This window comes from Cervus canadensis, chromosome 3 (genome assembly GCF_019320065.1).
Source record: "Cervus canadensis isolate Bull #8, Minnesota chromosome 3, ASM1932006v1, whole genome shotgun sequence".
NCBI classification, from domain to species: Eukaryota; Metazoa; Chordata; class Mammalia; order Artiodactyla; family Cervidae; genus Cervus; species Cervus canadensis.
In genome coordinates this window covers 70,490,031-70,501,321 of record NC_057388.1, presented here as the reverse complement: position 1 = coordinate 70,501,321, position 11,291 = coordinate 70,490,031, and the positions used below count along the sequence as shown (strand labels likewise).

Below are 11,291 nucleotides of genomic sequence, written 5' to 3'. Positions count from 1 at the left end.
TCCTCATGCCAGGGAGGATGGCTGGGCTGGAGACAGAGAGCTTTGTCACCTGTCACCTCGGCTCGGGGCATCTGAATGGTGACAGAGGTCTATGTACACAGGACACTTAGTGGCAAAAGAAACATCCGGCCTTACGCCTTCCCCTGGACTTGGCTCCCTGCCACGTCTCCCTGAGGGCCCAGGACACTGGCTGACCAGAAAGCAAGATGCAGAGGAAGCTGACAGTCACAGACCCTGCTAGCCAGCCTTGCTGGGTGGGAAGCTCTCCCACGCCTGCATGGTCAGAAGGCAGAGCTGGGTGGTGGGGTAGGTGAACACAAGGCCAGCCTGTCTAGGGACAAGTCATTTGTGTCTTGTGAGCTTCTAGATTATTTCTAGTACATCCTGTTCATGTTTTGCTATTTCTGGTATAGGGCAACTCTATCTTTCTGAATATAGCATAGCATGAATTAATCCTCTCATTTCTGATATAAATAGCTGGTTATTTTCAGTACATCTTAAACAGAGTTCTACGTGCTTTGCTACTGTCCTCCCACTCAATCCCACTAAGAGCCCAACCTGCAGACAAGGAAAGCAAGGCCCACCGAGGTTGCTGAGGCCCAGACCTCACTACAGGATCACACAGGCCACACTGGATATAGCTTGAGTGTTTTCCTATTAAGAGACTTTTGTGGAAGGCTATTTCCAGTGTGAGCTACATCAGTTAGAATGACAATTTGCTGCTGTTAACAGAGGCCAGAAAATATTTTGACAAGGTAAGAGTTTATTTTCTTCTTTTTTAGAACCAGTCTGGGGGCAGGGCATCCAAAGAAGCTATGTGGTTCAGTGCTTGGGGTCCTTCGCTCTTTCTCTGCTTTCTGTCTGCAGCGGCTGCCTCCTGGCTTACCAGGATCTCATGGGTCAGAATGGCTGCTGGAGGCCCAGCTCTCAAATCCACATTCCAGTCCAAAAGCAGGAGGAAGGGAAAATAGGCTAAAGGACCTGGCCCCAAGCTCTGTTCACATCTTAAGAAGCTATTCCAGAAACTTCTCCCAGCAAATTCCCCTAGTGTCTCATGGTCAGAGCTGTGTGGCGCAGCTGGCTGTTAGGGCAGCAGCTCTCCTTGCCAGCTCTCCTCCATTTAACACAGCAATTCTGCTCCTATGGAAAAAGGGACAGCACAGGGCTTCCTTGGTGACTCAGTGGTAAAGAATCCACTGGGTTCCATCCCTGATCTAGGAATATCCCATGTGCCACAGAGCAATGAAGACTGTGCATCACAACTACTGAGCTTGTGCTCTAGAGCCCGGGAGCAGAACTACGGAAGCCCCACACACCCTAGAGCCTGTGCTCTGAAACAAGAGAAGCCACCGCAATGAGAATCTCAGTACTGCAACTAGAGGGCTGCCCCTGCTCTCTCAACTAAAGCCTGCACACAGCAACGAAGACCCAGCGGAGCCAAAAGTAAATAAACAAATTAAATTACATAAGAAAAAAAAAGGACAGTCCATATACGGAAGGTGGAAGGCAACCTGTGTCTTGGTTCCCTGTGTCATTTATATTGGTAGCTTCTGTCTCCTATATTTTTATTTGCTTGTTTCTGATTAAAGCACACAGTGCCTTTCTACAAAGGTCCCAGGTTTGGAGATTAGGATGTGGACATCTTTGGGGACCACTATTCTGCCGACTGCAGAGATTGAGGGGCTTTCCCCCAATTTCTTCTGAGACCCCGCTTCACTGCACCAGTGCAGCCACTTTAAACAACGTCCCCAGCAGGGCCTATCAGACTCGGGCTATCTTCGGGGGTTGGGGGTGCTGACTGTGAGCCCTGCTCTGTAGGGCTGTGAGACAGGATGTGAGCAGGAACAAATTGGGTCCCAAAGAAACGAGTTTGTCCCCAGTCAGAGGGTGGAGACAGGCCGGACCTCCCTACAGGGGGACCTCAATCTCCACCCGCTCCCCTCTTGGCTTCACCTGGGGTAAGAGGCCTCCTTGGGCTCGGTCATCATCTCTGTGTGCTCTTTGCCCACAGCAGGACAGATGGGCTGCTCGCTGTGGGCACATAGTGGTCCTGGGCGCTGCGAGAGCCTGATAGTCCTCCCTTCTCCAGGGAGATACAAAACCTCCAGAGCCTTTCAGTTTTCCTTCATCCCACTGCTCTCAGTTCCCATCTCCTTCTGGTCTCCAGGCCCTGGGAAAGATGCTGAGGTTACAGCTGTGAACACCGTCCATCCCCAGCCTCATCAGGGCCCACAGAAGGGTTTTTTTTTTTTGTCCAAACCCAATCCCCTGAACTTGGGGTGCACTCTGTGATGATCTTCACAGCTTTGAAGTTACTTTGCAGCAGGTCTGGCCCCATCACATCCTCAGTATCTATGGGGATGGTCTGTCTCCCACTCAGGTGTGGCCCCCTCTGTCCTCCTGATCCCAAAGACCCCCCAGCATCACTTGCCCCCCTCTACTTGAGATCCACAGGGTCTGAATCTTCATCTTATCAACCACTCCTCCATCCCTAGCTGACACATATACAAATTCAAATTTGCGACTCACTGGTATGACTTCAGAAGGACCAGTTCATCTCTCTGAGTCTTACTGTCCTCATCTACTAAGTGAGAAGTGGACAGAAGGACCCCGAAGCTTCCTTCCATCTGGGATGTCTTATGCCTCTTCCAAGGGGCTCTGTGTTTTAAAAGTTTTGAACAAAAGACCTCACTATACCAGCAATACACTCAAAACTGGGTGGTTTTCACAACAAGCGCTGAACTTGAGCGTCTGACTCTCAACCTGATTTCTGTCTAATGCAACATCCTGTCCCAACTGAGCTGGTGGAGATCACAGGGACTGCAGTACCTTCCACGTCACCCCCACCACCCCCACCCTCACATTTTCATGGCTTTCTCTGGGTCTCCTGCCGCCGCTCCGCTCTGTGCCCCATAAGCAGCTCACAGGCTCCGTTTATTGATTGATTGAATGAAGTACAGTTGATTTACACTATTGCATTAGGTATACATAGCAAAGTGATTCGGCTTTTTTTCCAGATTATATTCCATTACAGGTTACTCCAAGATATTAATTCCCTGTGCTGTACAGTGAATCCTTGTTGGTTACCTATTTTATATATAGTGAAACTGTTAGTCGCTCAGTCATGTCCAACTTTGTGACCCCATGGACTGTAGCCCGCCAGGCGCCTTTGTCCATGGAATTCTCCAGGCAAGAATACTGGAGTGGGGTGCCATTCCCTTCCCCAGGAGATCTTCCTGACTCAAGGATCAAAGCCAGGTCTCCTGCATTGCAGGCAGATTCTTTACTATCAGAGCCACCGGGGAAGCCTGTTAATCCCATGCCCCTAATTTGTCCCTTCCCCACTCCCTCTCCTCTTTGGTAACCATAAGTGTGTCAGAGGCCCTTTTAAAACCAGTATCAGATGGAGCAGTGGTCCTGACTCACCAAGTAAAGCCAAAATCCCCCACCTGAGCCTTCCATCCATGCCCTGCTGCTTCACCTGCCTTAGCTTGCCCCTCTCCAGCCTTCTCTGGTGGCGTGGTCTTCTATTTGCCCAGATCCTCGGGCCTCTGCCTGTACTGATCACTGAGACCCTGGCCAAAGTACCAGCTTTGCCCAGGCTGCCTCCTTTAAGTCTCTGAAATGCCCTCGCCTCAGAGGCCTCTCTCACCATCTTAGTGAACCTGTAACTTTCCTTCCCTCCCCACACACTGCTGGGTCTCTTCTCCCTCAGTTTTCATCATTCCATGCTAATCCCCACTTCCTAAAGGGAATCCATGTCCTGTTCCTCTGATTAATATTACTGGTTTTCTCCCAGCCCCAGACACGGAACCCCTCAAGGACATGGATTCCTGTCTGGACTCAGAAAAGTTTCTAAGCTCCCAGATGCCTGGCATAGTGACTTGGTCATGAAAGTCCCACAGGACACAGGCCCTGCCAGGAACAAGAGAGTGGCATTCTCCCTAGTGTCTGACAGAGGTGACATAAAGGGACAGGAAATCATTCAGTTTATAGTCGCTTTCTCCGTGACAAGAGCCGCAATGCTAAGAACACCTTTCGCTGTCAGATGTGCCTGTGCATGGCTGGTTCTGGGGCTTCTGTGTCTCAGAGAAGCAGCAGCCTCCCATGGACCCTCAGCCACTCCTGAGAAGAGGTGCTAGTCCTCGCTGGGCCCCCCAAGCCTGCCCCCTCACTGAGGCAGCTGATGGTGGGGCTCCACACCCAGGTGCTGAGGTTTGAAAACTCTCCCTGCCCGGAGTGGGGTTCTCCTTTCACAGGCTCCACATTTACTGCTTTGCCTCTTCCCTGTCTCCTTGTGATAATATTTTTGGCTCCAGAAACAACAGTCAGCCTGGTCAGCAGGGGTTAAAGATGCACCCTGGTGACAGGATCAGGGTGGCCCTGGCACAGTGGCCAGAGTGACAGTGCTATCCCTTGCCCTAAAAGATGTCTCTGCAGACATACCCCGTGGGTAAGAGCAGTGACCTGTGGCCATGGCCTCTGCCGCACAAACCAGACCTAAAACTGGAGAGGCTGTCCCATGTTGAAGTTTCCTTCCCCTTTGAAACATAGGAACACTTAGAAGAGACACAGTGAGCAAAGGCTCATGGGTTCTGAGCCCTCCCTGTGGTTCTCAGGAGATGGTTCCAATCAGGTGAATGGAGGCTGGACGTAATGGCCAGGTCCCCGGCTGGATCGCAGCATTGCAGTGATGGGGAGGTTGGTGTGAGGGCTGGCGTCAGCAAGAGAAGAAGGCTGTGGGTTTCTGCTCAGCATGTATTCTCCATGCACCGACTGGGATGGCGGCTGTATGGGTGTCCCTGGCTTGGGATGTCCCCAGAGATAAGTCACACGCCCACAGAGGAGAGGGGCCAGGTGGCGTCACGTGACTCGAGTCCTGGAGGGCCAGCTCTCCATTCGTGCCCGGTGCTCCAGGGTAGCAGGAGGGGAGCCCTGAAGCTGTGCAGCTCCTCCCAGCCCCGCGCTCCTTGGCGCTGACTTGTTTTGACCCTGTAACCAAATCAATGCTCAGCGAGTCCCTTGCCCTTCTGCGGTTTGGTACTGACTCCCTGGGCCCCAGGCTGATTCTCTTCAGGGAAATCCCTGCTTTTCCCAAATGTTTCAGCTCTTATCCACACTCGGTCCTGTCCGAGATTCCAGCTCCAGCACTTGCTTGCTGTGTGACCTTGTGCGACATTACCCAACTTTTCTCTGGGCTTTTTTCCTGTGCAAGGCGGACGGGAACCCACCTCAGTTTCTCTGAGGATTGAGTAAAGCACAAACACTTTGTTGGTTGTAGCCATGACACCCTTGCTCTTGGTTCTTCTCTGTCCCCATAGCACGCAGGCTCCTTATTTTCTTCTAAGGACCATCTGACTTTCTTCTTTGTCAAGAAAGAACTGGGCAACTTAGTACAAAAAGACATTCACTCCAGGAAACTGATTATTCTCTTTGGCATCTGATGGCTCTTAGTAACATCAACCAGGAAGGTTTTGTTTTCAGTGTTACTGAATCTGATTTATTTCGTATATGCCTAAATCTCATCTGTAGTTTGACAGGGAACAAAGTAGCTGGGCCCTAAAGGTCAGGGGTCGCTCCCAGTTGATCCATCCATCAACCTTGTCCCTGGACTCACTGTCTTGAGCCAAGTCTGGGTCCCCTGATCACAAGATTTGTTATGTGGAGACACTATGAACATGACTGAGCAAATGCTTTATTTAAAATATTTTTGCTCATGGTTTAGTCAAGAAATTCTCTTGGTTTTTGGCAGTAATTTTGCATCCTGAAGAGCTGAAAACCACAAAGAGGAGAGCATAATGTGCAGCCACGGTCAGAGAAATTCATGAAACAAAAGGAGGCGTGGCCAAAAAAGGGCAGAGAGGCGCTCCTGTACCTGCACTGGGCTTGCACTCCACCTGAACTGGGCTCAGGCCTGGCCGCTCCTCGTGGGCACTGCTCTGAGGTGGTCCCTCTCTTGGTTCTTTGTCCTGTTCCTCTCCGAATGCCAGGCCAGGCACCAAGAGACCAGAGGCGTTTGGAGAGGTGGAGTGGGCTCTACGGAAGATTCCTCTATGTGGGAAGCACTGGCTGCAGACTGTAAACATATTTGGCTTCCTGGATGTTGCGAGACACCTGCAGTGGTTACCCTAAGGGACATTCTACCAGCTGTGCTTGGGACCTAGAGAAGTTTCTGGGCAGCTGGGATCATGGATGCTGCCCAATTCGGCTACTACATCCAATGTGATCCAAGTGCATCCTTACAGTCTTAAAACATAGACTCTGTAGGAAAGGAAGTCATGCTCTACACAACAGTGACATCGTAAGGAACTCATTAGTCTGAGGTCGTGGGGTTGACCATATAAATAGGTTCAAGAAAGATTAAGATACATTCATGAATGATAGATGAGCCATGGATGATTAGGAAGATCTGAGCTCATGTTTAATCCTTCTTTGTTTTCTCCCCAAAATACATTTTCATAAAAAAAAAAAAATAGGCCAACAGGTTAGAACTAAAAAGTTATGTCTAGTTTTCAAAATATTACCATTATTGCTGTTTTGTTCAAGTTTCTTCGAGTCTTGATCTCCATAAAGCATTGCTTGTATAATTAAAGTTGTACTATGTAAACAACTTTCTAACTTGCCTTATAATCCAACATTATATCATAAATATCTCCACAAGCTATTTAAAACTCTTTGCCACCATTTTTTCAGATGCTTGCAAAATAGTTCAGGGATATTTAATTTACTTCCAAACTTACTGTGATGAATAACTTTGTACAAATAATTTTTTCGGGTGTATTTAGAGTTGCTTCTTTTGGCCATGCTTTTTATACATTAAGTGTTTTTCTTTTGGTCAGATTTACTCACATGGATTACTGGTTAAATGATATAAACATCAGGCTAAAAGGTATGCATGTTTTTTATAGTTCTTAATACATGTTACCACATTGCTTTTGAAAATAGTTGTATCAATTTATACATCTATCAGCATTACATAAGTTTCCTTGACTTTACCAGCATTACATATTTTATTTTGACATTTTCGTTAACTTGATAGGCAATGAAAGATATCTCATTATCTTAATTTTCATTCTTTAATCACCAGTAAGGTTGAACATTTTCCCACATGTATTAATATGTTCCCTAATTCCTTTTTCTCTGGGGTGAATTATCTGTCTCTCACTTGTCCATTGGGAGTTGATTTCCACAATTTGCATGAACTCTTCATGCAACAAAAACATCAAACTTCTGTAGCATTTCGGTGGCCTAAGTGTTGACGCTCTTGCTCTACAATAGCCTGTGTGCCCCTAAACGTGTGGTGAATACCACTGCCTGTACCAGGGAACAACCAAGGAGAAAGTATCTTTTACTTATTTCTTTGTTATCTTCTCTTTCCTGAGGCTCTCTCTGGATCAGATTCACCCTTTATGAGTGGGGTCATGTTTATTTTACTTTTCACTATAATTTATTATAATAAGTGAGTCTGTGTTTTTACTAACAGCCCATTTCCTCCTTCTTCCCCAAAGGAAAACACAGATAAATGGCATATCTGGTGCTGGAAAGAAGTGTGCATCTGAGCGGCTGTGCCCCAAAGACCCTCCGCAGCCTCGTTAATCAAACCCAAATGAAGTGTGCCAGCCCCCAGACGCAGCCTTTCCTGACAGACGGAATCAGGTTACAGGGACTATGAGGGCAGCCTCCCAACGAGGCAGTCCAAGTGGAGGGGAGGCCTGTCCATGTTTTGCCAGAGGAGCTGGTAAGGGTAACGAGAGGTGTGTGGATATGGGATGCTCAACAGCCTCTGCTTTGCTGCAGACAATTCACACTTTGGAAAACACTTTCACACACAACCGCCTTGTAAGTTAAGAATGCTTCGATCCATTCTGTGGGCAGGGAAGCCGGGTGTCAGGGCTGGAGTGCTTTGCCCACCATCTCAGAACCAGAGTCACACCTGCAGGGGACCTGACCAGCTCCGCTGTGTCCAATTACTGTTATGTCCTAGCCACTCAGGTCTTCCTGCAGGAGAGAGAACTCTGTATCGAGGGCCTGAGAAAACCCCACAATTCTGGACTCATCAACACACATCAACTTGTGTCTTGTGGTTTAACATCAAAGGAAGACACTGATGCCATAGGTTGCCTTGGAAATTTCTCCTTTCTAGTCCAATAGGTTCACCCATTTTGGTCAGAATAAGACAAAGTAACTAGGAAATCCTAGAAGTCAGTCTGATTGCAAATAAACTTCATCCATTCATTCGTACAGCAAATGATGATTTTTAAATGATGCATCTTAGAACTTCCCTGAGGGTTCAGTGGTTAAGACTCCATACTTCCAATGCAGGTGGGATGGGTTCAATCCCTGGTCAGGGAAGTTCTGCAGGCCATGTGGCACAGCCAAAAATATTTTTAAAAAACCCCCAAACTTAAATGATACATCTTTAATTAACCTACAGTAATATCAGCTTTTTTGGCATATAGTTCTATAATTTTTACATATGTATAGATTTATACACCAGAGCACCACAACAATCAGGATATAAAACCATTCCGTCATTCCCCCAAATGCCATCATACTATTCCTTTACAGTCACACCCCAACCCTAATTCTTGGCAACCACTGATCGGTTCTGTCACTATAATTCTGTCTTTTCCAGAGTGTTGTATATGTGGAATCATACCATTCAGATTGGCTTCCTTCACTTTGCATAATGTCTTTCAGACTCATCATTCTACTCCTGTCATTAGTCCATTTCTTATTATTGCTGATAGCATTCCCTTGTTTGAATGCTCCATCCACTCAACTGTTAAAGGACCGGTTCCCAGTTTTGGGTAATTATGAATAAAGCTGTTATAAACATTTGCACTGGCTTTTGCATTCATATAAGTCTTCATTTCTTTAGAGCAAATACCCAACAGTGGGATTGCTGGCTCATATGATAAGTGCATATCTAACTTTACAAGAAAAAGTGCCAAACTGTTTTCCAGAAGGTTTTCTCCATTATTTTGCATTCCCACTAGTGGTACAGAACCATCTACAGTTCTGCATTCTCATCAGCACTTGGTACTGTCAGTATTTATCTCAGCCATTCCAACAGGGATATAGTGGTCCCCGTTTTGGTTTTAATTTGCATTTCCCTGACAGCTAATGATGATGAACATCTTTCCTGTGCTCATTTGCCACCTGAATGATCTCTTTGGTGAAGAGTCCAGGTCTATCAATTACTTTTTAGTTGGGTTCTTTGTTTTCCTACCACTGAGTTTTGACAGTTCTTCACATATGTTGTAGTTTTTTATCTGATTTGCCTGACAGACATGATTGTTCATTGACAGATGTCAAACAAGTGTTGTGTACCGAAGCCACAGCCCAGGTCCTCCAGGCAGGGTGGGTGGGCAGGCAAGCAAGTCTTTATTACTAAGTGGGGGACAGTCTTTAGGAGTAGGTGAGATGGCAGTTCTTCCAGCCTCCTGTAGTCAGCTGTCACTTTCCAGGCGAAGTGTTTCTAAGCTGATTTTTGAAATGTGGTAGGAGTGAACCAAGGTTTGCCCAGACTTCTCAAACTACTGTCTGACTTGCTGTTCTACCCCCTCAGCTTTTATTTCCTACTGTCTCTCTCTCCCCCAGGTTATCTCAACAAGAAACATGTCTTCAAATGTCAGAAATCTATTTGGCTTGGACCTGTCTTCCTAGTTTCCCACACAGTCACCCAACCACCTCTCTGAATCTCTGCTTGAGTTTGAAATAAGAAGATAGCTGTGGCAACGAGAACTGTCAATTTTTCCTGTGCAGCTTTCCCAATATGCCATAACTTAAGGATCACATCAGCTTTTGTCCTCCTTACACATCCATGTCCAACTCATCCTTTGAGTTTGATTTCACAACATATCTTTAAGTCAAGCCACAGTAAGCTGCCATCAGCTCTTGCTTGGATGATAGCAATATGCCTGGTCATCCCCTCGGCCTCCACCTTTGCCTTTCTATAGCCTAAGCTCCACCCAAACCCAGAGGCACCAAGGCAAATCTCATCTTGTTGCTTCATGGCTCCCCACCATGCCAGTCTTGTAGCACTCATCACAATTACAAGAACCTGTCTGCCCTGGACCCAGTAGATTTCCTCTCTACCATCCTTTCTTCTTCCGTCCCTGGATCCTTACACAGCTTCCTCATCATCACTAAGATCTTCCCTAAAAGTCTGTTCATCCTACTATTAAGGCTACTCTTCAAGAAATCCCCATTCTACTACCTGTCTTATCTTTGTAAAATCCGTGAGTTCCCCAAATACCCTGTTTGTTTGCTCTGTGTCTGTTGTTTGTCTCTCCCTACTAAAGCACCCAGCCTAAGGGGCAGGACTTGCTCATGCTGCATCCCAGCTGCTAGTACAGGATCACATGCATGCAGGTGCGAAGGGCCCCTCACAGAGAGAGGGTGATGCTGGCAAGTCAGCAAAAGATTAGTATGGCTGGACCTGGGGCAATAAAATAGAAAAACCAAGTTCTGGGGAGGAGAGCTTTAAGAAGAATGCAAATAGCCAGATTTTCATTCTTAAAAATTAACTACGGAAAGTAGAAATACCTGAACAGAGGAGGTAAGTTATGAGAATGCAAAAATTCAAAAGAAAGATTGTGATGCTTTAACTGTGATAATGGAAATATGGACCTTGATGAGGAGAAACAGAGTTAAGAAATAACAATCTCCAATAACGTGGATTGCTCTCATTTAATGTCTCTATTTGATCACTGTCAACTTCAACATTGATTGTTTTCAATTAATGTCTCTATTTGATCACTATCAACTCAACTGGTCTACCCAGCTGAAGTTAATACTTCAACACTTCAACTACCACAACAGTGGAGTATCATTCAGTGAGAAATCTCCAGCACAAAACTTTGCAAACCACTGTTGACACATAAATAACAGTACCTTCTCCATACACTGCACAATTTTTTTTTTTTGCATTGAAGTTTCGTTATTGACCTAATTCTTTAATAACTACTGGATTATCTATTAAGTGAGTTCTATGGACTCCCTCTGTCAACAAAGTTGTCCATATAAGTTTCAGGTTTGTTGGCATACCCTTTTAATGGTCATTGGCTGTAATATATTTGGAATTATGCCACTGGTTTTGTTCTATCTTTGCAGGTGCTACAACTCTTTTGCTCATTTGTTTTTTTATTTAATAACTATTTTTGCATTTCTGTTGAGGCCAAGATGCTGTGTTGGGGTCTTGGCAACTAAAGGTAACAGCAGCAAATCCCTTGGCCGGTGGACTAGACTTGTGGAGACCACCAGACACATGCGTGAGTCAAAGTTGG

General features: G+C 46.3%; 1 long non-coding RNA gene across 3 annotated transcripts; it reads left to right on the top strand.

Moving 5' to 3' along the window:
- Window positions 1–508: 508 nt before the first annotated feature.
- Window positions 509–9,595, top strand: LOC122438508. 3 transcript variants are annotated; one of them, XR_006268578.1, is made up of 4 exons: window positions 509–755; window positions 1,239–1,443; window positions 6,840–6,889; window positions 7,509–9,595. It is a non-coding gene; the product is annotated as an uncharacterized LOC122438508 (long non-coding RNA). The 3 variants fall into 3 exon arrangements; XR_006268579.1 differs by having other exon boundaries at window positions 1,219–1,443; XR_006268577.1 differs by lacking the exon at window positions 1,239–1,443.
- Window positions 9,596–11,291: the final 1,696 nt, after the last annotated feature.